Source organism: Pan troglodytes, chromosome 8 (assembly GCF_028858775.2).
Source record: "Pan troglodytes isolate AG18354 chromosome 8, NHGRI_mPanTro3-v2.0_pri, whole genome shotgun sequence".
Classification (NCBI taxonomy): Eukaryota; Metazoa; Chordata; class Mammalia; order Primates; family Hominidae; genus Pan; species Pan troglodytes.
In genome coordinates, this window is record NC_072406.2 from 71,460,559 (window position 1) to 71,488,271 (window position 27,713).

General features: G+C 36.0%; 1 protein-coding gene across 5 annotated transcripts in view; it reads left to right on the forward strand.

Moving 5' to 3' along the window:
- Window positions 1-27,713, forward strand: part of PHYHIPL (phytanoyl-CoA 2-hydroxylase interacting protein like) — a 71,412-nt gene that overhangs the window by 25,225 nt on the left and 18,474 nt on the right. The window contains exon 1 of one of the 5 annotated variants that reach the window (XM_063781813.1): window positions 5,465-5,555. The exons of the other annotated variants lie outside the window; for them this stretch is intronic. The gene's annotated coding sequence lies outside the window, so the exon portion shown is untranslated. Of the gene's footprint in view, window positions 1-5,464; window positions 5,556-27,713 lie in introns of those variants that run through there. 5 annotated transcript variants of the gene reach the window in all.

Genomic DNA, 27,713 nt, shown 5'->3' on the forward strand with positions numbered 1-27,713 from the left:
ATTTCTGCCTTCATTTTGTTATGTACCCGGTAGTCATTGAGGAACAGGTTGTTCGTTTTCCATGTAGTTGAGCGGTTTTGAGTGAGTTTCTTAATCCTGAGTTCTAGTTTGATTGCACTGTGGTCTGAGAGATAATTTGTTATAATTTCTGTTATTTTACATTTGCTGAGGAGTGCTTTACTTCCAACTATGTGGTCAATTTTGGAATAGGTGTGATGTGGTGCTGAGAAGAATGTATATTCTGTTGATTTGGCGTGGAGAGTTCTGTAGATGTCTATTAGGTCCGCCTGGTGCAGAGCTGAGTTCAAGATCTCTTCAATATTTGCTTTCTCATTTTGTTAGAGGCTGTCAGTTCTTGGACCAATCCTAATGTGGTATGATGATTTTGAGTAATCAGAGTGTAATGAATCCTTCCTAATTCTAGTTTCAGCCATTGAATAATGAAATTTGGAATTAAAATAAAATGCTTACTAATGATTTATCATAATTATGAATTAAAATATTACAGGTGAATCTGGGCCTTGATATTTTTAAAGTTATAAATATATTTGAAACCTTACTTGAAGATTAGAGGTTTATCATTTATTTTTAAATAATCTATTAGAGAAATATATAGGAAGTTCTCCTAACTGACTTGTGGTAGAGTTAGGGGTCATAAGAGTAAAGCAAAAGAATTTGAAGGATAAATAGAAGTTAGGAAGGAAAAGTTGGGAAAATATATGAGCTATTGGGAGATAGTAGTAAACAGTGAGTGAAAGATTACATAGGCAGTAATAGACCAGGTATAAGGAATCACTCCAACAAAGGCTTAGTAGTGACTGGGGTTAGGGTGAGATTGAGAGTTAGATGAGATTATGTTAGAGACGAAAATATGCCAGGTCTTGAAGGACTAGTTTAAAATATTATCCCAAAGGAGTGGGGGTTGAAAAATTACCCACCGGGTACAATGTCTAATATTTCAGTAATAGGGTACACTAGAAGCCCATCCCCCACCGTTATGCATATATTATCCATGTAACAAACACATGTACCCCAGAATCTAAAATAAAAATGTTTTAATAAAACTTAAAAATATAAAAAGTTATTCCATGTCAACTTTTTTACATGATTAGCCAAGGAAAAATTTGAAGCATTAGAGTAACATTGTCTTCACATGAATGGTTGGGAGGAGAATTTCAACAATTATTATTCAGATAATTAAACCTCAAATAACTTTTGCTAAATGACTTGGGTAATTTAGATATGTGTGTCTGTGCTTCCTTATTCTGAATGATACCACTTTTATACCATTTTGGTGTGCTTATACAGCTTTGAGTGCTTAAATAGTATTACATTTTATAACCAGAATTAAGGAAACAGAATGTTAGGCCTAGGAAGTGCCTTCAAAACTATTTAATTCAAACTTTCTGTTTTCCAGTTGTGAATACGTAGGATTATTGAGGTTAAATAACCTGTCTAATTTCATATAGCTATTAAACAGCAGAGTCAGGATTTGAACCAGTTTGTCCATTTCTGAAGCTCATGCTCTTAACTAATATCATTCTACAAAATAAAATCAATAAGTACCTTAGACATGATTTTTCAAACTGTTTTATTAATATATTTTTTACTTAGGGTTTAAAACCTACTATGTAGACATAACAATTTAGAAGGTCGTAAACTGCAGCACCCATAACTTCTGCAGAATATAGTGATTACTAAAAAGGCCATAGATTGCAATCTACCCATCTGACAAGGGCTAATACCCAGAATCTACAAAGAACTAAACAAATTTACAAGAAAAAATCAAACAACCCCATCAAAAGGTGGGCGATGGATATGAACAGACACTTCTCAAAAGAAGGCATTTATGCAGCCAACAGACACATGAAAAAATGCTCATCATCACTGGCCATCAGAGAAATGCAAATCAAAACCACAATGAGATACCATCTCACACCAGTTAGAATGGTGATCATTAAAAAGCCAGGAAACAACAGGTGCTGGAGAGGATGTGGAGAAATAGGAACACTTTTACACTGTTGCTGGGACTGTAAACTAGTTCAACCATTGTGGGAGACAGTGTGGCGATTCCTCAAGGATCTAGAACTAGAAATACCATTTGACCCAGCCATCCCATTACTGGGTATATACCCAAAGGATTATAAATCATGCTACTATAAAGACACACGCACACGTATGTTTATTGTGGCAGTATTCACAATAGCAAAGACTTGGAACCAACCCAAATGTCCATCAATGATAGAGTGGATTAAAAAAACGTGGCACATATACACCATGGAATACTATGCAGCCATAAAAAATGATGAGTTCATGTCCTTTGTAGGGACATGGATGAAGCTGGAAACCATCATTCTGAGCAAACTATCGCAAGGACAGAAAGCCAAACACCACATGTTCTCACTCATAAGTGGGAATTGAACAATGAGAACACTTGGACACAGGATGGGGAACATCACACACCGGGGCCTGTCGTGGGGTGGGGGGAGGGAGGAGGGATAGCATTAGGAGAAATACCTAATGTAAATGGTGAGTTAATGGGTGCAGCACACCAACATGGCACATGCATACATATGTAGGAAACCAGCACGTTGTGCACATGTACCCTAGAACTTAACATGTAATTTTTTTAAAAAAGGCCATAGATAATGGTAAATTGCTCATTTAGATGCATGTATAAGGGTTATTTTCCGTTTACTAGAAAGGGAGTAAAAGAAGCCTAAAGGATTACATGTTGTTACGGGAATTTACATCAAGATCAAATTCCATGGGAAGTCTTTATGTAGATTTAGAATATAAAGGATTTATAGAATGTATGTAGGGTTTAGGCCGATAAACCAAGTTTCTGAAAACTTTATATAAAGAACTATTATAAGTAAAACAAACAAAGTATAAAGTATGTTTTCAGCATGTAGAAATATTAAATTTAAAATCTTCTATCCTGCTAGGAGACTAGACCTTAAGTTAACACTAAAATATTATGAAAATTGATGACTGCTGCCATTTAAATTCTGTTACTATTAGGGTAGATGGTATAATTTGAGGTGACAGTTCATAACCATTCTAAACAGTCTAAGTGATTACAAGTTAAATAAAGTTATATTTTATCATGTAATGAGTCTGTGCATGATGACTTTTAACAGAACCCTTTTTTGTGGGAGCTTTAAATTTCTCCTGTCAGTCAAACTAGAATTATTTTAAAAAGAAAGAGGAGGAGAATTTCAGAGTCCTGGATTAGTGCAAATTTAGTTTGGTTTCATTCCCATGTCAACTAGGAGAACTCAAGGACCAGATTCTCAGTTTATGTTGATTTTGTTCCCTTTTGTGTGTATGTCCTTTTTATTTTAAGTGTGACCTTTTAACATTGGCTTTAATCTGAGATTTTTTTTTCTTAACATATTACTTATTGCCAACATTGGTAGGGAGTGCCATCTCCACTATGCTTTTAGTCATATATTTATATTTTTATGCTTCCATATGTCAGTTTATTCATGTGTTTATCATTCACTCAACAAGTATTTATTAGGACCAGGTGCTCATTTAGACAGGATCAGTAGAAAGGAGTCTCATAAAGTTTTTTTTTTTTTTTTTTTGAGACAATTTTTGCTCTTATTGCTCTGGCTGGAGTGCAGTGGTGTGATCTTGGCTCACTGCAACCTCCACCTCCTGGATTCAAGCGATTCTCCTGCCCCAGCCTCCCAAGTGGCTGGGATTACAGGCACCTATCACCTAATTTTGTATTTTTAGTAGAAACAGGGTTTTGCCATGTTGGCCAGGTTGGCCTCGAACTCCTGACCTCAGGTGATCTGCCTGCCTTGGCCTCCCAAAGTGCTGGGATTACAGGCATGAGCCACTGCTCCTGGCCTCATAAAGTTTTTAAAAGAACATCAAGGGAATATACTTAAAAGTTTCACTAAAATAAGATAAAATTATCCCAGTTCCTTGTGGACACTGTATTCATGTTATCCTGATGTAACAGCTTTTTCCCATGTGACATTCTAGATCATGAACGTGAGATTGATTATGTGTGGGTTGGCCATGGGACCAAAAGGGAAGTAGTTGATTCATCTGTTTTCCACAGCATTTTCTCTTTAAAAGAAGATTACAACCATGTTTTTCTTTCACCAACCATGAGATTTCCTAATTGTTCACATTATTAATAATTGTTTTTATTCTTTAAAGTTCTTAATGTAGTCACCTATTTTGTGAGCTCATCATGTAAAGCATATTTGTGAGTATTTTTCTCATGTATTTATTTCATGTGCCCTGTTAAAAGAATGACATAACATGCTAGTTACCAATATGCTAGAGTATTACAGAGTTTTATGTGTAACCTATGTTCATCATCCTACTTCAGCTAATATTTTTCAGGCAGAAAAAGCAGAAAAAGCTTTTCAGTAGTATGTGGGCCGGAGTACACTGGTCCTCATGGCACAGTCCCTCATGGCTACTTCAGCTAATATTTTTCAGGCAGAAAAAGGCAGAAAAAGCTTGACTTCTGGGGTGGCAGCAACAACAATAGGGTTTGAATTAGTATTAAGCCATAAGTCTTAGCCTGATAATTTTTCTGGCTTTCGTAATATAAATTCCTTAATACTACTTGTAAGTTTAGCCTGTCTTCGGTCACTGGGAATAATTCTGCATCTGAGAACAGATACTGTAAGGAACTTAAGGTCAGGATTTCATGGCCTTAGCACTGAGTAATTCTTGGCATTACTTTGTCCTAGTACATTAATTCTAGTAATTAAACTCTTATTTTAACTTCTTTGATCAAGCGCCTTCTTATATCTATCTCTAGCAATTGAATCCTGGTGTTTTCATCTATAAATGAATCTATCCCTTATTTTCTTGCCCAAATCCTAGTCCCTCCAGCCTAAGGTTCTATTTTGAATACCAGGATTTTGCCTTTCATGGTTTCTCATGGGTAGAACTGTACAACTTGCTGGTAAGCCTCCTTGATACAAACAATAGCCTAATAGCCTGATCTCCTTCCCATTGCCTTTTGTTAGACTACTTATACTGCATGTCATACTTTGTCTACTGAATGGGACTTCTGCCATTTGTAGGCTGCGAGGTCTCTATCTGTCTTGATTATCTCTCCCTTCCTATTATTTGGAGTTCTCGTGATTGGCATCGCTGCTTCAAAGGTCTTTCTAATCTCTGGATCTCTGCAAACTGACTCTTAATGGTGTAACCCAACGTAGTCTAACTGAGTCTGTTTTTACAGTAGCCAGCTAGAAATTCTGGAAATTCTAGAAATTCTGGAAATTCTGGAAATTGCCTAGTTCTGGAAATCCAACAAACCAAGCAAACTCAGTGAATACAACTCATGTTGTGTTTAGACGCAGAAACATTTAGAAGCACATTTATTTAATTCAAATTTGTATATTGGTACATAAGGGAGACAGAAAATTGTAAAAGTACATAACTAAAAGCTGTTATGCATTTCTTTTTTATTTTTTAGTTGTTTTTGAAGAACTTAAATCCAAACAGACAAGAAAAGGATAAAAGCACCATTGGTTCATGGCAAGTTATTACATTTTAAGTGATTAACTGTAAGTGCACTTTATCTCCTGCACTAGTCATGTTTTTGACTTCCCCAAATTATGGAAAGTGTGACATGCTTCATTAACATAATACTTAACATTACAAATAGGAAAAGATGGGCTTCTTTAGCAAAACAATACAGTAAGATGGCCCTTTTCTCAATGAATGATAGGCTAACACAACAGAGATCTTTCAGTTAAAGCAGAATCTTAAGTAAGGTACATAGCTAATGTAAGGTACATTTTAAGTAAGGTACCTTAGCTGTATACATTACTTAAGAATATCACAGAGGTGGCTGGCAAGATGGCGGCATAGGAACAGCTCCAGTCTGCAGCTCCCAGTGAGATCAACACAGAAGGTGGGTGATTTCTGCATTTCCAACTGAGATACCCAGCTCATCTCATTGGGACTGGTTAGACAGTGGGTGCAGCCAACAGAGGGCCAGCCAAAGCAGGGTGGGGCTTTGCCTCACCTGGGAAGTGCAAGGGGTCAGGCAACTCCCTCCCCTAGCCAAAGGAAGCCATGAGGGACTGTGCCATGAGGACCAGTGCACTCCGGCCCCCATACTACACTTTTCCCACAGTCTTCGCAACCCGCAAACCAGGAGATTCCCTCAGGTGTCTCTGCCACCAGGGCCCTCACAGTGTAAACAAAGCCACCAGGAAGTTCAAACTGGGCAGAGCCCACCGCAGCGCAGCAAAGTCGCTGTAGCCAGACTGCCTCTCTAGATTCCTCCTCTCTAGGCAGGGAATCTCTGAAAGAAAGGCAGCAGCCAGGCACGGTGGCTCACGCCTGTAATCCCAGCACTTTGGGAGGCCAAGGCCAGCGGATCATGAGGTCAGCAGATCGAGACCATCCTGGCTAACACAGTGAAACCCTGTCTCTACTAAAAATACAAAAAATTAGCTGGGCGTGGTGGTGGGCGCCTGTAGTCCCAGCTACTTGGGAGGCTGAGGCAGGAGAATGGTGTGACATCTGGGAGGCGGAGCTTGCAGTGAGCCGAGATGCACCACTGCACTCCAGCCTGGGTGAGAGAGCAAGACTCTGTCTCAAGAAAAAAAAAAAAGGGCAGCAGCCCCAGTCAGGGGCTTATAGGTAAAACTCCCATCTCCCTGGGGCAGAGCACCTGGGGGAAGGGACGGCTGTCGGCGCAGCTTTGATAGACTTAAATGTTCCTGCCTGCCAACTCTGAAGAGAGAAGTGGATCTCCCAGCACAGCACTCGAGCTCTGCTAAGGGACAGACTGCCTCCTCAAGTGGGTCCCTGACCCCCATGCCTCCTGACTGGGAGACACCTCCCAGCAGGGGTCAACAGACATTTCATATAGGAGAGCTCTGGCTGGCATCTGGCGGATGCCCTTCTGGGAGGAAGCTTCTAGAGGAAGGAACAGGCAGCAATCTTTGCTGTTCTGCAGCCTCTGCTGGTAATACCCAGGCAAACAGGATCTGGAGTGGACCTCCAGCAAACTCGAGCAGACCTGCAGCTGAGGAGACTGAACGTTAGAAGGAAAACTAACAAACAGAAAGGAATAGCGTCAACTTCAACAAAAAGGACGTCCACACAGAAACCTCATCTGAAGGTCACCAATATCAAGGACCAAAGGTAGATAAATCCATGAAGATGAGGAAAAACCAGCGCAAAAAGGCTGAAAGTTCCAAAAACCAGAACACCTCTTCTCCTCCAAAGGATCACAACTCCTTGCCAGCAAGGGAACAAAACTGGACAGAGCATGAGTTTGACAAATTGACAGAAGTAGGCTTCAGAAGGTGGGTAATAACAAACTCCTTTGAGCTAAAGGAGCATGTTCTAATCCAATGCAAGGAAGCTAAGAACCTTGAAAAAAGGTTAGAGGAATTGCTAACTAGAATAACCAGTTTAGAGAAGAACAGAAATGACCTGATGGATCTGAAAAACACAGCACAAGAACTTTGTGAAGCATACACAAGTATCAATAGCCGAATTGATCAAGCAGAAGAAAAGATATCAGAGATTGAAGATCAACTTAATGAAATAAAGCATGAAGACAAGATTAGAGAAAAAAGAACGAAAAGGAACAAACAAACCCTCCAAGAAATATGGGACTATGTGAAAAGACCAAACCTACATTTGATTGGTGTACCTGAAAGTGACGGGGAGAATGGAACCAAGTTGGAAAACACTCTTCAGGATATTATCCAGGAGGACTTCCCAACCTAGCAACACAAGCCAAAATTCAAATTCAGGAAATACAGAGAATAACCCCAAGACACATAATTGTCATACTCACCAAGGTTGAAATGAAGGAAAAAATGTTAAGGGCAGCCGGAGAGAAAGTTTGGGTTAACCACAAAGGGAAGCCCATCAGACTAACAGCAGATCTCTCTGCAGAAACTCTACAAGCCAGAAGAGAGTGAGAGCCAATATTCAACATTCTTAAAGAAAAGAATTTTCAGCCCAGAATTTCATATCCAGCCAAACTAAGCTTTATAAGTGAAGGGGAAATAAAATCCTTTACAGACAAGCAAATGTTGAGAGATTCTGTCACCACCAGACCTGCCTTACAAGAGCTCCTGAAGGAAGCACTAAACCTGGAAAGGAAAAACCAATACCAGCCACTGCAAAAACATACCAAATTTTAAAGACCATGGGCACTTTAAAGAAAATGCATCAGCTAATGGGGAAAGTAACCAGCTAGCATCATAATGACAGGATCAAATTCACACATAACAATATTGACTTTAAATGTAAATGAGCTAAATGCCCCAATTAAAGGACACAGATTGGGAAATTGGATAAAGAGTCAAGACTCATTGGTGTGCTGTATTCAGGAGACCCATCTCACATGCAAAGACACACATTGGCTCAAAATCAAGGTATGGAGGAATATTTACCAAGCAAATGGAAAGCAAAGAAAAGCAGGGGTTGCAATCCTAATCTCTGATAAAACAGACTTTAAACCAACAAAGATCAAAAAAGAACAAAGAAGGGATCAATGCAACAAGAAGAGCTAACTATCCTAAATATATGCATCCAATACAGGAGCACCCAGATTCATAAAGCAAGTTCTTAGAGACCTACAAAGAGACTTAGACTCCCACGCAATAATAGTGGGAGACTTTTAACATCCCACTGTCAATATTAGACAGATCGTTGAGACAGAAAATTAACAAGGATAGTCAGGACTTGAACTCAGCTCTGGACCAAGCAGACCTAATAGACATCTACAGAAATCTCCACCCCAAATCAACAGAATATACATTCTCCTCAGCACCACATCACACTTATTCTAAAATTGACCACGTAATTGTAAGTAAAACACCCCTCACCAAATGCAAAAGAACAGAAATCATAACAGTCTCTCAGATCACAGTGCAATCAAATTAGAACTCAGGAAAAAGAAACTCACTCAAAACCTCACACCTACATGGAAACTGAACAACATGCTCCTGAATATTAAATGGAATGTATCTCAAAATAATAAGAGCTATTTATGATAAACCCACAGCCAATATCATACTGAATGGGCAAAAGCTGGAAGCATTCCCTTTGAAAACCGGCACAAGACAAGGATGCCCTCTTTCACCACTCCTATTCAACATAGTACTGGAAGTTCTGGCCAAGGCAGTCAGGCAAGAGAAAGAAATAAAGGTATTCAGATAGGAAGAGAGGAAGTCAAATTGTCTCTGTTTGCAGATCACATGATTGTATATTTAGAAAATCCCATCATCTCAGCCCAAAATCTCCTTAAGCTGATAAGCTATTTCAGCAAAGTCTCAGGATACAAAATCAATGTGCAAAAATCACAAGCACTCCTATACACCAATAATAGACAAACAGCCAAATCATGAGTGAACTACCATTCACAGTTGCTTCAAAGAGAATAAAATACCTAGGAATACAATTTACAAGGGATGCAAGGGACCTCTTCAAGGAGAACTACAAACCACTGCTCAAGGAAATAAGAGTACACAAACAAATGGAAAAACATTCCATGCTTATGGATAGGAAGAATCAATATCATGGAAATGGCCATACTGTCCAAAGCAATTTATAGATTCAATGCTATCCCGATGAAGCTACCATTGAATTTCTTCACAGAATTAGAAAAAAAGACTTTAAATTTCATATGGAACCAAAAAAGAGCCCACATAGCCAAGATAATCCTAAGCAAAAAGAACAAAGCTGGAGGCATCACACTACCTGACTTCAAACTATACTACAAGGCTGCAATAACCAAAACAGCATGGTACTGGTACCAAAACAGATATGTAGACCAGTGGAACAGAACAGATGCCTCAGAAATAACACCACACATCTGCAACCATCTAATCTTTGACAAACCTGACAAAAACAAGCAATGGGGAAAGGATTCTCTATTTAATAAATGGTGTTGGGAAAACTGTCTAGCCATATACAGAAAACTGAAACTGGACCCCTTCCTTACACCTTATACAAAAATATACAAAAATTAACTCAAGATGGATTAAAGACTTAAATGTAAGACCTAAAACCATGAAAACTCTAGAAGGAAACCTAGGCAATACCATTCAGGACACAGGCATGGGCAAGGACTTCATGTCTAAAACACCAAAAGCAATGGCAACAAAAGCCAAAATTGACAAATGGGATCTAATTAAACTAAAGAGCTTCTGCACAGCAAAAGAAACTATCATCAGAGCGAACAGGCAACCTACAGAATGAGAGAAAAATTTTGCGCTCTATCCATCTAACAAAGGGCTAATATCCAGAATCTACAAAGAACTCAAACAAATTTACAAGAAAAAAACAACTCCATCAAAAAGTGGGCAAAGGATGTAAACAGACACTTTTCAAAAAAAGACATTTATGCAGCCAACAAACAGATGAAAAAAAGCTCATCATCACTGGTCATTAGAGAAATGCAAATCAAAACCACAATGAGATACCATCTCAAGCCAGTTAGAATGGCGATCATTAAAAAGTCAGGAAACATCAGATGCTGGAGAGGATGTGCAGAAATAGGAACGCTTTTACACTGTTGGTGGGAGTGTAAATTAGTTCAACCATTGTGGAAGACAGTGTGGTGATTCCTCAAGGATCTAGAACCAGAAATACCATTTAACCCAGCAATCCCATTATTGGGTGTATACTCAAAGGATTATAAATCATTCTACTATAAATACACATGCACACATATGCTTATTGTAGCACTGTTCACAATAGCAAAGAGTTGGAACCAACCCAAATGCCCATCAATGATAGACTGGATAAAGAAAATGTGGCACATATACACCGTGGAATACTATGTGGCCATAAAAAAGGAACAGTTCACGTCCTTTGCAGGGACTTGGGTGAAACTGGAAACCATCATTCTCAGCAAACTAACACAGGAACAGAAAACCAAACACCACGTTCTCACTCGTAAGTGGGAGTTGAACAGTGAGAACACATAGACACAGGGAGGGGAACATCACACACCAGGGCCTGTTTGGGGATGGGGGTGCTAGGAGAGGGATAGCATTAGGAGAAATTCCTAATGTAATGATGGGTTGATGGGTGTGGCCAGTGTATACCTATGTAACAAACCTGCACATTCTGCACATGTATCTCAGAACTTAAAGTATAATTAAAAAAAAAAAGTAAATATCACAAATAAGGCCTGATATGGTGGCTCATGCCTGCCTGTAATCCCTGTGCTTTGGGAGGCCGAGGTGGGAGCATCACTTGAGGCCAAGAATTTGAGACCAGCCTGGGGAACATAGTGAGACCCCCATGTCTAAAAAAAAAATTATTTTGAATTAGCTGAGCATGTTGCTGTGTACCTGTAGTCCTAGCCACTCAGGAGATGAGGCAGGAGGATCACTTGAGCCCAGGACTTTGAGGCAATAGTGAGCTGTGATCAGGTCATTGCACTTCAGCCTGAGTGACAGAACAAGGGTCTTTGTTTTTGTTTTGTTTTGTTTGAGATGGAGTTTCACTCTTGTTGCCCAGGCTGGAGTACAATGGCATGATCTCGGCTCACTGCATCCTCTGCCTCCCAGTTTCAAGTGATGCTCCTGCCTCAGCCTCCCGAGTAGCTAAGATTACAGGTGCATGCCACCACAGCCAGCTAATTTTGTGCTTTTAGTAGAGATGGGGTTTATCCATGTTGGTCAGGCTGGTCTAGAATTCCTGACCTGAGGTGGTCCACCCGCCTCAGCGTCCCAAAGTCCTGGGATTATAGGCGGACTCTCTAAAAAAAAAAAAAAAAAAAAAAAAAAAGCTATTACAAATAGTTCCTTTTTTAAGTTCATTAAGCATAAATTTAGCTGCCTTACAGCACAGCATCTGAATAAACTGAAGTACTTTTTAGGTCAAGTGATTTTGTTTATAATTTGGCTTTAGTAAAAGCTAATGAAAGGAATTCATTTCTTAAAGTGAAACTCATATTTCTGATTTTTACGTTTCCTTTCTCAGAGAAGGAATGCAATGGTTTGAATGTTTATCCCCTCTAAAACTGATGTTGGAACTTAATCCCCAATGTTGCAGTATTGAGAGGAGGGACTTTTAAGAGGTGATTAGGTCATGAGGGCTTTGCGCTCATGAATGGATTAATCCATTTATGGATTAATGGATTAATGGGTTATTTTGGGATTGGGACTGTTAGCTTTATAAGAAGAAGAAGAGAAGACTTGAACTAGCAAGCTCAGCCCTGCACTGGTGCAGGACTCTGCAGAAAGTCCCTACCAGCAACAAGGTCCTCATGAGATGCTGTCCTCAACCTTGTACTCTTAGCCTCCGTATCTGTAAGAAATAGCCTCTCTTTCTGTATAAGTTACCCAGTGTCAGGTATTCTGTTATAAGCAACAGAAAACAGATGAAGAGCTTATTTATTTTGTTTCTGTTAAATTAAGTTTAGCCTAAAGCTGCTTTCTTACATATTTTTAAGTTTGGCCTAAAGGTTTCTCCGTTCATAATGAACTGTAATCTCATTGCATGTATAAACAGACTGTAACCCACTTGTGTAACAAGTAGCCCAGTCTCAGGCAATCCCAGCAGGCATACTTCAACCACTCCTAGGTGGACAGCCATTCAAACTGTGTTCAAATAAGGCAAATGGTCAACCGTTAACCAATCCAGCTGTTTCTGTAACTCATTTTTATTTTCTGCATGTCACTTTCCTTTTTCTGTCCATAAATCCTCTTCAACCACTCAGCAGCACCAGCGCTGCTCTGAACCTATTCTGGTTTGGGGGAGAGAGTGGTGGGAGTCTGCCCAATTTGTGAATCATTGCTCAATTAAACTCTGTTAAATGTAATTTGTCTAAAGTTTTTCATTTATCATTTCCATACAGGTAAAACCAAACTGTAATTGAAGTGTATCCCCAGAAAGCTATGGGACCTCTTATAACTAATGATAGTCACCCCAGTCACCCCAGGATTTTATCGGCTTATCAATTTGTACAACATAGATAATAAGTTAATGATAAAGTATAATTCATGTAATGATTCTATTTGACTTCACTAGAAACCATATTTATTTGCCAATTCATTTTCGAGGTGACAGTTGGTTAAGTCACATTCATATTGTCTGTCAGCTCATAACTATAAATTTTATAAATTAATTGGCGGACATACTCTGTATATGGTTCCAAAATATGGCTTTTGCTTAATAATTTGTAGAAGACTATTTAGAATGTATAAGGAGCCAGTAAATATATTTGGATAAAAGGGCTTTCTTAAAAAAAAAATCTAATCTCATTTTCTCCAATGCACTTTCTTCAGTGCTGCCAGAGTGATCCTCTAATGTAGAAATCCAATTATGTCATTCAATGGTTACCTTTTGTCTGTGTTAAGTATTTACTCTAATATAAACAAAAATTTCTTTGATTTTTGCCCCATCTTATACTCTAGCCTTATTTCCTACCATTTTTCCTACCTTTTCCTAACCAAATCATTCTGCTGCATTGCCTTTAACACTCCATTGTCTTTGAAAGCTTGAGAATATTTATAGAAAAATAATATTTAAAAGATAGCTTTATATGTTAGGATAACCAGCTACGGGTATATTTACTCTCTGAAATGAAAAATGTAAAAATAATAAGGTGATCTCAACTCATGTCTAGTGATTTGTAATGGGAGTCAGTTACTAGGGATAGTAGTCAAAACTTTGGTGATTATAATCAGGGACATGAGCTCCAGCCACAGAATGTACAGCAGAGAGCCAAGGGCTGAGATTTTGGGAATGCCCACTATTGAATTGTAGAAGAAAAATAATGTTGTGTAAGTTAGAGTTCTTGGCTGAAAATAGCCAAGACTACCTTGATTTTAAACAAAAAACAAAAAACACCCACTACAACATATCAGAAAGATTTTAAGTGACTCAATCAGTGTTAAAGTTTGAGGAGCTAGATTGGGAAGAAAACAAAGGATGAAGCATAGCTATTATTCTGCACAGGACTAGTTACTATGGGTACGACCACTAGTGGCATTGTCAGTGGATACTCAGCCTTTCTCATTGACCCTTCTGCCACTAGAAACTCCTTCTATGCCTCTGGAATCTTAATAATTAAAATGGTGGGGTGATATTTCTGATCCATGGGGGGAAAGATGGATTATTCAATAAATGATGTTGGGGTTACTGGATAGCCATCTAGAGAAAAAAAATTTAATTGAAATTGATAAATGAATTTCTATTCCATACTATAAATTCCATACAGATAGTTTCAGACATTTAGTGAAACCATACAAGCACAAGGAAAACATGAATATACATCTAAAAATATATATGCTTAGAATGCAGAAGATGCTTAGTTATGACACAAAACTCTAAAGCCATAACAAGAAAGATTGATAAATTTGATTGCAGTAAAATAATTAAAGCACAAAAAAAAGATCCCTAAAATTTAAAGTAAAATGAAACAATGTATCTGTTTGGTGACATCATCACACAAAAAAGAAGTATTCCAAGTGATTTGAAAACACAGCAATTATACTGTACATCCCTAGTGACATGTACCCTACAGAAAAAGATCTGAAATAAGAAACTTTAAAAACTGTTTCCAGTAATAATTATTGGCGGTTATGTTGGTGGTGTTATTTTGAGTCTGTTATCTGTGTATTGTGGGATTTTATAAAACAAGCAAATAAGTAGTATCCTAATTCTGTCATTCCTGCTCCGTTTGAGAACCAGTCATGGGAGAAAGGAAATATGAATACAAGATGGTGTTAAATTAAAATCCTATAGTACTGAATTTGAATTAGAAGTATTGGTGGAACTCATGATGAGTTTTCTACTTAAAAATAAAACAATGAAATGCCTACTTCTATCAAATGAAAAGGCTTAGAGACAAAGATCAACCCAATAGGAATTAGCATCCTTATTGCCCAGATGATGGTATTGAAATGCTATTTTCTGCCAGAAACAACCAGGAATTTTTGAAGAAATGGTTGATTCCAGGTCTAGACAGGGCAGATAACAAGGATATATACATAGAATATTCTAGATGGATACAGATAAACTGACAGTGATGATGAATGTTTGTAGAGAGGAGAATTGAGGGCTGGGTGTTGAGGTAAGTAGTACACTTTTCACATTACATTCCTTTGCCTTTTTAAATATTATGCATTGCCTTCAGAATGATAAAACAAAATCATTAAAAATTATGTGGAAAGTTAAATTCTTGCTCATTGTTATAGTCTGTGCCTGAAAGAGCATATTACTTGGGGATGGAGTTGACAGGATTTACCCATATAATGTGATGGCAAAACATTGTACTGTCATATGTATTTTTTAAATGATAGTTATTAACTTCTACATTGAATCTACAGAAAAGATCATTGCCTTCTAATAGGTTATCACCTGAGTAGTAAAAGAAAAACATGCAGTTTGGTAGTTCAGAGTCAACTGAAACATTTGGATAATTCATTATGAGACTTTATGAATCAAATGAATAATAACTAAAATTTATTTTACCAGATCATCAAGTGGTATTTTTAGAAACATAGAAGTAATGTCCTATTTCTGAAGTCAGGGAGTAGACTGGTTCCTTTACTTAAGCATTCATTTATTCAGTAAATATTTGCTATTTTTGACACAATGGAAATAATTGCGACAAGACGGCCATGACCCCTGTATTCATATGTATCTTACACTCTGGTGGGAAAAACAGATAACGATATAAATAAATAGATAAAAACACTTAGAAATTATGGAACTGCTGTAAATGAAATAAATAAGGAACTTATGGAGAATGTCAGTAGTAATGGGACAAATTTACTAGAATATGTGAATATTCTAGAAGGCTTCTCTCACTAGTAATAGTTAAGCTGAGGCTAAAGGATGGAAGGAGTAGCTTTTTAAAAACTAGAGGTAAAGCATTATAAGACAGACAACCAGCCTTCATAGAAAAAAAAAAAAAACAGATTTTTGAAGGATTTTTAAAAGATCAGTTAATCTGTATTAGTTGGTGAAGTCCAAAATTTATGGTTGCAGCATCTGGGCATTACGTTGATGCCATTTACTGAAGTACAGAAATACTAGGTTAGAGGAAAAGATTGGAAAGGAAAATCAAGAGTTCTATTTTAGATATTTTAAATTTGAAATATCTCTGAGACATCCAAGTAGGGGTGTTGAACACATTTCAAATTATGAAATATAAAATTGGAAGTTGTCAGCAAAAAAGATCATAGATTACTTATAGGGAAGAGAGAGGAATTTACAGTACATTAGCCACAAGGATCATATGGCTATTTAATTAAAATTACATAAAGTTTAAAATTTAGTTCTTAGTCACGCTACCTATTTTCAAGTGCTCAGTAGATTCATGTGGCTAGTGGCACTCACACTGAATTTCAGCACTTGTGAGAAACATTATTGTACAAAGTTCAGTGCTTGTTTAGAAAGACAGCACTGGTCAGAAAAGAGGTTATTGATCTAGATCCTGTTCAGTTTCTTTGTAACTCTTGGCTTCAAAGATAAGAACATTCCTTTCTTTTGGATATCGGGAGGATCCTCTGGAATGACAGTCTTATGACCTACTTCAGAGGAAAATTAGAGCATTTTTTCATGGACTGCTTCAGGGGAGTAAGGTGGGAGAAGATCAATGTGACCTTCTTACTTCTGCTATTTCTTCCAGTGTCAAGGTGCCATACTTTAGGTAGCATGTTCTAAACCTCATCGAGGGTAAAGGCAGAGGAGAGCTGGAAAGTATCCTTTGGATTTGCTACTATGCACTTTATTGGTGATGGAGTGGTAGAGGTAGAAACTAGATTTGACTGGGTTTAAGAGTGTGTAGTAAGTGAAGAAATGGAGATAGCATTTGGCAGGTCTTTGGAGAAGCTTGGTTATGAAGGGAAGCAAAGAAATGGATTTTCTGAAGGGATATAGAAGTAAGGGCTTTATAAATTTACATATGTATGCATGCTTATATATGTTGCTAAATTGTAATGTAAGCTTGAAAGCGCAAACTATAGTCTCATTGATTCATCTTTGAATCTTCTTGCACTTAGACATTCAACAATAATGCATGTCTGTTGAACAAGTCAGTCATACTTCTAACTATCTGAGAAAATAGTTTGTAATACTCTCTTTACTTTACTATTCTCGGAGTGAGATACTAATCCCCCAAACTTATATTTTCACATATGGAGATCACTGATTTGCCTTTTGATAACCTTGAGGTGTTAAGTGATAGTATACTAGACTACCTTTTACAAAAACATGTTACGTCCTGTATTTATTTTGCAGTAGAGACACTTTTTAGTCTTCAAGTGTAAAGGGAATTTGAAGTGGAGAAAAATGGTCTGATCTTTATATTTAAGAAGATAGACTTCAATGTGCTGATCAATTTTTTAAGCAGTGATATGAATACAAATAGAGCCTCAATTTTAGAGAAAACATTACTATGCAATAGATCCTCTAGTGTTTAAAAGCATATTTGATAAAAATGGGAATAAAATAAAATGACTAATTTGTCAATAACAACTATTATGTATATATTTTAAGATGCAAATTTTTGAATTTCTAGTGCAGAAAAAATATACCTCTTGCTCATTTTTCTCTATAATATACAATTATAGTATTGTATTTCAAATAAAGATTTGTACTTGAAATGTTTTAGCTGTTTCTCTGTATTCTGATATCTCTAATATTCATATATTACCACTGTATATTGCATTTTTATATTTTTGCATAAATTTATTGTTTCACAATGAAAGGGCAAGTGTGAAGAAAATATATAAAATATATTCCATAATAAATTATATTTTGTAAATTATTGCTCAATTCTAAAACTCAAATTTGGATAACTTTAATGTATTTATGATGATTCATAACCAAATATAAGGAAAACTGAATGCAGATTACTTCCTACTAAGTAGATGTAATAGCCTTCTCTCAATCTTACCTTCTTTTTTGAGAAACAGTTCTTTTTAAGGATGCTCACCAGAAAAAAACACTTTGTCTTTCATATCCAGGGATTCAGGTATGCTGCCAGCATACACCTTGGACTAAGATCAGACTTTTATACTCTATTCATTCATTGCTACTTTCCAGTTGACCATCCAAAGAAAAATTTCTAACATTAATAATATACGTATACTTGACATCAGACCCAAAGGTGCCAGTGGCATTGCTTGGAGTCATCCAAGTCCCTGAGCTAAGGATTTGGGGGTTCTAACTAGCTGTTTTTGGTTTTGAACATTTTGGGCCTGGATAATTATATTTTCTTCTTATAGACAGGGCTGGATCCAGGTTGTATAGTACCTGAAGTTTATACAACTTTGGATGCTATATTTGGGAAAAACAATACAAACTTATGGATACAAAATGAAGTACTAGGAACAAGTGCAAGTGATGGGTCCTCGAAGCTTAAGCTTCATTATCTTCCTGATAAATTCACTCGTCCTGTTGTAAAAGATATCATTCTCCTCATTTATAAGGAGAATTACTTGAGAACAAATAAATTTTACTAATTTAAGTAATCTCTTTAGATCATAGAGCTCCAAAAGTGGGAGAGATATTTGATCCCAAAACCCTGTCAGATTCTAAAGTCTGTACAATGTAGAATGATAGGGTAGAATAGAAGAATCTGTGGCCTTTACATGTACTGACAGAGTGCCATAAGAGTTCTGAGAGAAGAGCTATCTGTAGACCCCATAGTCATCAGGAAAGGCATTTGGGAGGTGGGGCTTGAGATTACCTTCAAAGAATAGGTTAAAATAGGGCTGGATTCATATATTCATTTAAAAAACATTTTTGAGTGATCTTGGTCTGATATAGTTTGAGGGACTCTCTTTAGAAAAAAGAATACGTAATTATAAATATTGAGTGATCTTGGTCTGATATAGTTTGAGGGACTCTCTTTAGAAAAAAGAATACATAATTATAAATAAAAAATTATGTGTTGGGCCCTGAATATTAAGCTTCATTAATCTCATGATAACCCACCTCATATTACAATGTAGCAGTATGGATTTTATGTGCACAATTTATTCTTTTTTATTTTTATTTTATTTTATTTATTTTTTTCGAGACTGAGTCCCACTCTGTTACCCAGGCTGGAGAGCAGTGGCACAATCTTGGCTCACTGCAACCTCTGCCTCCTGGGTTTAAGCGTACACAATTTATTCTTTTTGGAGAGATGTGGAATCTGTCCTCAGCATATTATATGTTTGCTTTGAAATTAGCTGATGTTGGCCACACACAGAAAAATAATATTCTAGGTATTTTGAGAGACTTTTTGATGCCTCATAATCATATTTGGATTGTCCTGTATATATTCATAAAAATAAGAAAGTGCTATTTAAGTGATTAAGTAGGAAGCCAAAGAAGTAGAGTTAGGAATAAATTGCTGTAGTGTTTCTGCACATGGAAGATATTCTTTACATAGTTTGATATTTATATTCTGTGATATGGTATATAAAAATGAAGTACCCATCAATAAGTTTCCTATAATAGAAGTGTCTGTAGTTACTCAGGTAGGAATAAATAAATTAAAATGAGGTTCACTGACTAGTCTCTATTTGCAGAGTTCATGAAGCTGCTTTATTTCATACCCAAAATTGTTGTGTCAATAATAGCTTTTGTAAGTCACAACATTATGCTAATTGGATATATTTGTTGATAAAGTAAGAATTTATTTTTATTTTGATATGAATAGTGATCACTTTTTGCAGAAAGAAGTTTTAGACTTGATAATTGATGTTATTTTATTTTATGCAAGTACCTTTATATATGTCAATTACATGAATTTGCTTGTAGATGGAAAAATTTTCAAGATTACTCAGTACATTAGGTGAACAAGGATCATTATTAGAGAGAGAAAAAGGGAACAACTTTGAGTTGACATCAGTAAGGACAGATATAATTTTCCCTAAGGCAGGTTTAGAATCATGTAGTAATTTCACTTCAAATGTATAATTTCCTCAGAGTTTCTAGTTAACTACATGGTATTAAACACAAAATACAGGTCCCTACTGAAGTCATGTAAAAATAACAAAGGGACAGGTACATGAAAAAGCAGACAAATAGAATTATGCAAACAACTTGTATTTGTTCTATAATAGTAAAGGAGCAGCAAAACCAGTTCAGACCCTAAGTTCAATGTAGCTTCTGTCTCCTTTCACACCATTTATTGTGCTGAATTGCTAATAACAAAGTGAATAGGTATGCCCCTTTTCCTGTTTTATTTTTATTTACTCCTGGGTGTCTTTGTTGAGGATTTAATACTATAAAATGATAAAAAGATAGGCATAGTCAACTATTAAATAAATTAAAGTTGATCCATTCTGTTTTTTATCCTTTAAGTTTTTTCAAATCAAGAAAAACAAAACACCATGAAAAAGAATGGGAGGTATTGACAAGTTCCCTCAATTTAAAAAGTTGGCAGTTGAGTTAAAGAGAAGCTGAGTGACACAGGTAAGCCTGTGTTACATGTCAGTGAGACATATTGGACCAGAAACCAAGCTTCTCTATTCCTACTCCACTAAACCATGGTGTCTCATTTTGTCTTCTTGCAGGGAAATATTACCAGAAAATAATTCTTAAATGTAAATATATATTTAATTTAATCATGAGGTAATGGAAAATACTGCTAACTAATAATAATAAATTCAAGAAGCTTAAGAAAATTGCACTTGAGAAAAAAGGTGCTAGCCTTAAGTTTTCCTACATTTGGAATTGGAAGTGACTTTAGGGAAAATCTAATGCAGAGCAGTTCTATTATTTTACAAATACAGAACAATGAAGATTAGTTAAGTGATTTGCCCCCAAACAATACAAATAGTTCTAGAGCAACTATGGTAAGGCAGGTGTAGTACAGTGGTTAGGAACCTGTACTTGAATGCCAGGCCTCTTAGAATAAAATCTTCTCTTTTACATCAGTTATTTGACATTGGGCAAGTCATATAACCTCTTTGTACCTCATTTTCTTATCTGTTAAAATGGGGATGGTAGTAATTAGTAATTGATAAATATGATAACTAAAAAATTAAAAATTATTGTAAAACACTCAAATTACTGTCTAGCTGGCATAAATAAGTGCTTAATAAATGTTCCTATTACTAAACGGCTTTGATCCAATGCTGTATTTAAATAAATACTATCTATTTTGGTTAACTAAGAAACCTTTTATGCCTTGATTTGCCCAGACTAGACTAGACTAAACTTGCCTGGACTAGACTCTAATGTCTAAAATTACCATCTAGTCTTTCTTTTTTTAATCATATAATTGTTTGATTTGTTCCATATTTCTGTTTAACTTTAGAAAAAGTATGTTTTTTGTGTCACCATCTGCTAAAGGCCTTTTCAACTTGATTTGCTAGATAGTTTTAATATTCTTTGACTAGTGAGGCAAGTGAAAAACAAATTTACCTCATCTTTAAAACATGTTTAACAAGGTGGCTGTATTTTATCATTGCCATTGCTGTTTTGGCTTTTATTAAGAGCAATGACTAAAAGTAACATTTTATTTACTGTTTTTTAGCCCATGTACATATATTTTGAATGATTTAACTGCATAATAGGTACTCAGTGAGTTTCACTTTTTCATTTGCTACTTGTTTACTAGTGCTTCGGTTCACCTTTAGCGTCAATGATCATATCCATTTAAAATTGATTAGACAGTTTAACTTTGAATTTAACACTGGATATGGCTAAGAGAGATAAGTTTTTAAATAGGAGTGTGAAGCCTTAATTTTGTGCTGCTTCTCATGTCAGTGGAATCAGAATTTTGTGTTTCTTCTACGAACTGTGGAAATCTAGAGCTGTATTGTGAAGGATTAGCACCACAGAGATAAACAAGTTTTCCTGGCTTCTCATAAAAGCTCAAAACTCTAAAATCCCTGAGGATTGTGAATTAACTGCATTTAGATTCTTTCAGATATTAGTGTCTTGGGCTTCAGAGTCTGAAGTTCCAGGATGGTAATATTCCTTGCTATTGACCACATAGTTTGCCAGAGAGGAAAACTTTTCGTTAATATTTAGGTGTCAGATTATTCCATATAGAACTATTTTGCTAATATTATGACAGTTAAATTTCCATGTCCTTTATTTCTAACTCCTAACCCTTGGAGTAATGAGAAGCTGTGAGAAAGTGTTAGTATCAGGAGGTTTCAGTACCGTTGTAGCTGGTTCAATAAATGTAGTTTCATCATTGGTGAAGAATAAAATAGTACCTCATAAAACTTTCTTGAAAAATGAATTGGAATGCCCTTAATAAAGAAGTACTGTATATGAATTTCAAACAAGCCCAGGAATTATAATCACAGAATAATTAGAGATTTTAATGAAATGCCATTTGGATACTATGGTTATTGGGGAACTTTGCTTTTTAAACCATCTTTATTAATGAGATTAAAAAACTGTAAAAAATGCAGGTAACTAGGAGGTGCTGTAAGTATAACTGTAAGAGAAATAATTCAGAAAGCGGGACTTAAGGATTAGATGCATAGAAAAGAGGTAATAAAAGCGAAATATTCTTTAAAAATAAAAATGAGAGACCTGTGGAAAGAAATAATACACCAAGCAGGGTGGCAAGCTATAAGGTTAAAGGAGACCTTAAAGGCAGGAAATTAGATGTGATCTGCAAAGTGATTTAGTTAAAAGAAACAACAAAACAAAAAGGAGGAGAGCATATTTGAGAGAGAAGCATGAGGTAATTTAGAGATTATTTATACTAAAATATCATCACATAAAAATTAGGACATTATTACCTTTTTCAGTATGTATGGATTTACTCAAAAATACTTGAATATATCTGGACGCTAATGAATGTCAGAAAAGTGGGGGGGGGTTCAAAAGAAAAAAATTCATTAAAGATTACTAGAGGCACTGATGTTCTGGAGTGAGTTAGAAAAGTTATGCATTAATTAGACCAAAGGATAGAGTGAATTAATAATTGCATTTTATATTAGTGCATTGTTAAATCATATAACATTTATTGTCTACTACATGCCAGATGTATTAGATGTTTTATGTGGCTGCATAACCTCATTTCATACTCATTTACCCTATGAGGAAACAGGCTTACAGGATTGTTAACATTTACTCAAGGTCAAACAACTCCATGTAGCATAGCTAGAATTCCAACCCATGTCTGTCTGACTAGTAGGCGCTCTTAGCCACTCTGTAACTAATCATTGTGTACTTATGTATGTGGGATATAGCTATCAACATAGGAAATTCATTGGGATATTAGCATAATGGAGGTATGTAATTTGTGATAAATGTTCAGAGGTTTCCAAACAAATGCAGTTTACCTTACTGTAAATGAAACTTAAAAATTTGAACGGGCCTTTGGCTTAATTCAGAGATCTGCCCATGGGGTTCTATTACTTTGCTCTTTAACTTTGTTCGATCCTTCTTGGATCAGTCTTGCAATTCATTCTTGTCTTTTCCTGAATAACATCTATGTTTTGCCCTCTTTTGAGGGCTATCTTAATATGCCAGCCTATTTCTACCTTTCTTGTGCAGGGTAGCATAATCTTTACTTTCCATTATACCTCAGTCCCACACCTTGTTGTCTGTTTATTTCAATACCTAAGATACTTATCCTCAGTTCCTAGCTTACTTTAGTTCTGAAAGTTGGATATCCATAATTGTAGTGGTCTTAAATCTGTAAAACACGTATGGATGGGAAACCACTGAATAATGTAAATAAATATGAATAATGATGATAAAATAAAAATAATAAAAATAACTGAGTTCAATGATATTAAAAACATAAGTCAGTTTAACTATTTTTTTTTTTGAGACAGGGTCTCTGTCACCAAGGCTGGAGTTCAGTGGCATGATCATGGCTCACTGCAGCCTTGACCTCCCCGGGGTCAGGTGATCCTCCCACCTCAGCCTCCCAAGTAGCTGAGACTAGGGGTGCATGCCACCACACCCAGCTAATTTTTGGATTTTTTATAGAGACAGGGTCTCACTGTGTTGCCCAGGCTGGTCTTGAACTCCTAAGTTCAGGTGATCCTCCCATATCAGCCTCCCAAAGTGTTGGGATTACAGGCATGATCCACTGCACCCAGCCCAATTGCCCTTTTTTATAGATAAATAAGCTAAGGCTCAGAGAGACTAAATGATGTGAATAAAAAGTAGGTAATTAAAGAAACATGCAAATCTATATTTTTCTTCCAAGTCCATGGACTTTTCCATTACTATATATCATGCTCTCTCCCAGTTTAGTTTCTTGTTGGGCTTCTAGTTTGAATATTGTGTTATATGGGTGAATGATATGTTATATGGATAATAAATACTCAATGTATAATTTCACATGGTACTGGGTCTTAGACTTGTTTAATTAATTCATTAATTCCTAAAGTCTAAAGTTAAATTGAATGAGCTTCTAAGAAAAATGTATGTTAACCTACACCTTTGCTGATTTTGATGCCCATGGAGAAGAGTCTTACCTAGCCACAAGGGAGGCTGAGGTAGGAGAATCACTTGAGCCTGGAGGTTGAGGCTTCAGTGAGTCATGATTGTGCCTCTGCACTCCAGCTTGGGCAAGAGTGAGACCCTGTCTCGAGGAAACAAAACAAAACAAAACAAAACAAAAAACAAAACAAAACAGAAGAGCAATTGAACTATATATCAAAAGGGTTTAAAATATCAGTTCTTGGAACTAGTGCCAAGTCATAGAGAAGTTTTCATTGGCCTTCTGTTAAATTAGACAAATCCAGAAAATTTAGTGAGTTCTTCATAAAGTTGAATTTATTCACTTTAACGCATTGTATTATTCTGAAATTAAATATTTCTACATTTGATGTTAAAATATAATTTTTCAAATTACGTTGTAATTATAATAGAATATGGTTTTCTTTTTGCTCTTCACAAAATCAAAACAATTCTCTTATTTTTGTTGAAATTTTGGTAGTCTGTTGAATGAAAAGATTGAGAAATATTGACTAGACCTCTAAAGCCATACTCAGAAAGAGGAGTATATAAATCTATAACATAAAAATAGTAACTCTGCTATTTACTCTTATCTACTAATATTATAATAAACTGCATAAGAATAATCTGGTGAATGCTGCCAGAAATGTCAAGTTAAAAAACCAAAAAGGATGAAAAGTTTAAAAGTCTGATAAAAAACTTACTGTTCTTAATATATATTAAAGAATTTCCTAGTAAGATGGTACTTTTGGGCATAAGCATCAAACTATCCCCTCCATAAGACCTGGGCCAAAATGAGTAAGAAATGAAAATAGAGGAAAACTCTTCTTAACAATAAAACTTATGTAAGGATTCCATCAACATTATACTCCCTGAGTAATATGTGTCATATAATTTATCCATGGAATCCCATTGTAAAAGTTTGTATTCCTCCTCCTCCTCAGAAAACCACACAGTATTGCAGGAAAAATAGTAAAGAAGCTCTTGGAAGATCTGTGCTGTCACCCTGTGATTGGATAGAGTGAAGGATGGACAGCTAGCAACTTCACTTGGAATTTTCCTTGTTGCCATGGATTAATAATTATTGAAAGCAGATATGCTAGGGGCCACAGAAAGTGAAGCTTTATCTCCTGATGGTAATGAGGCTTACCTCTAAAGTGGTAAGACACTTCTCCATGGGAATCAGCAATTCAAGGGAAGAATTCAAACTTAGTTACAAATTGTAACTGGAAGAAAAAGTCAGACCAGGCAGAATACTGGTAGTAGAAAGCCAGCCCCTGATTAGTAGATTAACCAAACCAAGAGAATAAACTAATATGAAGTTTCTTTGCTGTGATTCTCCATATCTCTAGTTCTTTTTTCTCTTCACAGACTTTAAAGTCTCTTAACTAGAAAAATGAAACTTATATAACTACCCCTTCAGATTAAAATCTAAGAGGAAAATTTTAATAGCATCCTCTTGTAGGAAAAGAGGAGATTTAAGTAGGATCCATCAATCCTATGCTAGACCTAAAAACAAGAAGTTTCTAGGTCTTCCATATGATGAAAAAACAAAATGAGACCTACCTAAGAAAAAACAAAATGAGACCTATCTATGAAACAATTCTACAGAGAAATAGGTGGAGGAAAATTTACCAATAAGAGTCAGAAAAATGACAATTCTGTGTTTTTTTAACAGTAAAACTAAATTTTATAGATTCTGATTTGTGTTCTCAATAAAATTCAAGATTGGGTTTAATGAAACAAAGATGAAAGATTAGTTAAGATAATAAACTAATATATAAAGAGACGTAATTGAGAACAGGAGAGAACATTAGAAAATTAATAATGTTATACTAATTTTAAAATTCCATTAGTAGCAAAGAGTGGAAGCCACACTGGAAGAAAATCAGAGAGATGGGAGAAACACTTAGAATTTTTCTTTCAGAATGTAAAGGAAAAGATACAGATGAAAATAAATGATGATATACATGGAGGACAGAAACAGATCCAATATACAGATACTGGTGGTTCCCAAAGAACCAAACTGAATAATCAAGCCTTTATTCATGTATCGGAACAATACAAGCAAGAGACAAAAAGAAGGCCCCAGTGTTTAATTTCTTCCCACAGAACTGCACCAGGCAGGAGTCAGGTGGATGTAATGAAAATGGTTGTGGTGGTGGTGGTGGTGGTGGAATCATTGCCAAGGAGGAGTTAGAGTGGAGAAAAGTGCCTCAGCCAATCCACCCTACCCCGCTTTAAGAAAGTGTTGGCAGAGGTGTCCTATAAGGTAGAGGTACCTGGGCTAGGGAATGCAGTTCATTTTTTAATAAAAATTTAAAAATTGCTCTAAAATCTTAAAGTATGCCATGAGAAATTAAAAGTAAAAGTATTTCAGTTTCTTCATTTTACATATGGAAGGTTTGATAAGTATTTTTTCACTCTTGATATTGAAGAAAAATAACTTCTAGTAAAAGATGGGATTTATAACTTCCAAATTACGGTAGAAAAGAGATTTCAAAGAAAATACCGTCCATATAGTGAAAGACAGAAACTAAGGAAAAACAAGGAATGTAAAAAATAATATCTCATAGACAAGAAGAAGCAATGTAAGTTAAATACTCCTAATAAAAGGCAAAAATACTCAAATTTAGTCAATATAAAAGATGCACCTAAAAAGTTACTTTAAAAAGATTTAAAGCAAAAAGTGAAATAAGATGGAGAGCTAACAATTATTCCACATGCATACAAATTAAAATAAAGCAGGATGCAAAAGTATTTCAAGATGTAATTAATATAGGTCTCAGTCTATTTTCTGTTGGTATAACTGAATACCCAAGACTGGGTAATTCATTAAAAAAAGAAATTTACTTCTTGTAGTTCAGGAAGCTGAGAAGTCCAAGGTGGAGGGCCTCTACCTAGCTGGCTTCTGGTGAGGGTCGTGTGCTGTGTCACAGTGTGGTAGAGAAGCAAGGCAAGCAAACATCCAAAGAAACATGCACTAGAGGCTGGGCTAACTTTATAACGACACTCTTTCTCTGAAACTAGTCCCCTTTCTGCTAGGGTGAGAACTCACTCCCATGAGATGGCATTAATCTATTGATGAGAGCAGAGCCCCCATGATTCAAACATTTCCCACTAAGGCCTCACTTCCCAATGCTGCCACCTTGGGGACCAAGCCTCAACATGAGTTTTGATGGGGACAAACCATAGCAATATATTATACCTATTAAGTAAGATAAACTGGTCATTTTTAATTTAAAAAGCTGTAATCCCGAATGAAGACATAACTCTCAAGTACATATACCTCACACTATGGCATCAAGATATGTAAAGCAAACATTTGAGACACATAA